The sequence below is a fragment of the Octopus sinensis genome, linkage group LG24 (assembly GCF_006345805.1).
Source record: "Octopus sinensis linkage group LG24, ASM634580v1, whole genome shotgun sequence".
Classification (NCBI taxonomy): Eukaryota; Metazoa; Mollusca; class Cephalopoda; order Octopoda; family Octopodidae; genus Octopus; species Octopus sinensis.
The window spans coordinates 16760260-16762759 of record NC_043020.1 but is presented as its reverse complement, the minus strand read 5'-3'; the positions used below and the strand labels follow the sequence as shown (position 1 = coordinate 16762759).

Below are 2500 nucleotides of genomic sequence, written 5' to 3'. Positions count from 1 at the left end.
CATTGACTTGTATGCTGGAAAATAGTCTATGTTGCTGTTAAGTAGTTTAAATATTTCTCCTAAGAACAAAGAGCATGGGATGTGGACAACATTTGCTTTCTTTTATATTTAGAGTTTCATAAACAAATACATCAATGTAAATAATGTAATAGAAAAAATAGATAATGGTTGTATATGCATATTTCAAGGGTTATTGCCCTTTCATCAGTACCTCAGTTAACTCATCAACTGTCCATGAACACTTGAGATAGGCATATACACCTATTATTTATTTTTTCTATCTTCAATCGCATTGTTTACTTAAAGATATTTATGAAACATAACTTTCAGTGCTGGCACTGAACTCTATAGAGAATCTACAGAGATAAACTTAAAAGTGAAAATATAAGCACTGCTAATACATGGTAAGACATAACATTGGCTTGTAAGCCTGTAATATACTTTATAATATGTTGTGGTTATGAAACAAAATACTGTGGCTTTATCAGAAATTAATATGTACCAGTTGCCAGGAATGTGTTTTGGGTACTAAAGGAATGTATCTGCGCATAGTTGATGAGTTGGATGTGGTGCTGATGAAAGAGCAACAACTCTTAAAATGTGCATATACACCCATTACTTATTTTCCTGTCTTTGATCACGTTGTTTACAGATGTATTTGTTTACAAAATGTCATCATTTGCTGTGCTGGCTTTGAATTCTATAGAAAATCTATACGAATATTGACTTTTAAAATACTTGGCAGTATATTATAGTTACAAAAAGAAATACTGTAGCCTTATCAGCAATTAAACTAACAATATTATAATTAATAACCACAAGTCCAGGTTTCCTTCTCTTTGCTCCAGTTTCATCCAACTTACATTTGTTGTTGCTTAAAGGCTATCATTTTCTACACATATTTCTTTCCCTATTATCATATTTTCTTTAATACATTTTTCCTGCTTCTCAATAATCCCATTTCTTAATTCTATTCCAAACAGGCTCTACAACAAAAATTCAATTTGCAATCGAGATTTACAATTAAAAGCACAGGAAAAACCTCATCACATATTCAGTTTAGTCGATGTCTCTACTCAGCTCATCTGTGAACATAAATTCCACCCTCTATAGTTCTAAATATAATTTTTGGCGGAATTTATGAACAGATATTCACATCACTATAAGAAATGTTGACAAGTCTCAGGTCAGCTCTGATCTGACAGATCTATGATCAAAGATGTAGTCATGACCAGCCTATCTGTTGTTCAGACATTGTATGGGTGATTAGCAGAGTCATTATGGTGTTGCATAAATTGCATTGTTCTTGTTTTCTGCATTCAGAGTTAAAATCTTGCTGAGGTCAACTTTGACTTTCATTCTTTTGGTGTCAATAAACGAAATACCACCCCAATTCTGGTACAGCTCTCTTTCTCCTTCCAGCTGTTACATCTTTGATGGTCAACTGGGTCAGGGGACAAGAAGGTGTTGGTATCTGCTTGCAACTACAGGGGTACCTACACTGATTGGCAACAGCATGGTCGATGCACTCAAATCACACTTGATTGCAAGTGATGGCCATAGTATTTAACCTCATATCTACTGTGTCTTGCCTTTTTTTTAAGACATCAGAATGGAATTTGAAAGACATTTCATTGTTAATGTCACAAGAAAGGCTTTCATGTTGGTCTGTTTGTAAGCCAAAACCAATTTAGTTTTGGTACTTAAATTCCACAGTATTTGGAGTGGTATATGGTTCTATGCAGTTTTTCAGCAAGTAGAAGCAAAATGGCCATGTGGATATGATATTGAAATTAATAGTTCAAATCCATTGCAGGTATTTTGGTTGTTATTTCTCTAGAAAAGACACCTTACCCATTTTTTTTTAGCTGCTGCAAAGGGGTATCATATATGGTGGAAAATAAAACTGGTAACAGGTCGACATTCTAAGCAGAAGGAAATCAGGCTCATCGCCTTCATGCCACTACAGAAACCAGAATTAAATATTGGTCTTAGTTTTAGAATCTACTTCCATTTACATCTAAAATGACTTTAAAGGAATATTAAATTGATCCCAATATTCAGGGACCACCTATCAAATGGACTCTGGCAGGATTTGCTTTCAGAATGTAAAGAACTGGAACTAAATTCTGCAAGTATTGTCCAGTGCCCCAATGACTTTGCCAATCCATGATGTGAGCCTTTGAAGTTTAACCATTTAGCATTCGGATTACTCAGTCAAATGCAATGCTTTTTATTCACAGCATTCGGATTACTCAGTCAAATGCAATGCTTTTTATTCACATAGTTTTGAAATAATCATGCATTATCTTGTAGCTTTGAAATTTCAATGATGTGACTGTTGTTTTTATAACGACATTTTAGGGTAGGTGTGAGAGGCCTGATCTGACCATTTTGAATATTGAACATGTAAAATATTTTGATTAGATGTGGCTAGTTTAAATGTTAAAGAGTTAGAGAAGAATTAATATCTTTGTGACAGAAATATATGAATGAAATA

General features: G+C 33.8%; 1 protein-coding gene across 1 annotated transcript in view; it reads right to left on the bottom strand.

The window, feature by feature from the left end:
* Window positions 1–2500, bottom strand: part of LOC115224093 (syntaxin-binding protein 5) — a 370435-nt gene that overhangs the window by 139516 nt on the left and 228419 nt on the right. The gene's annotated exons all lie outside the window — the stretch shown is intronic.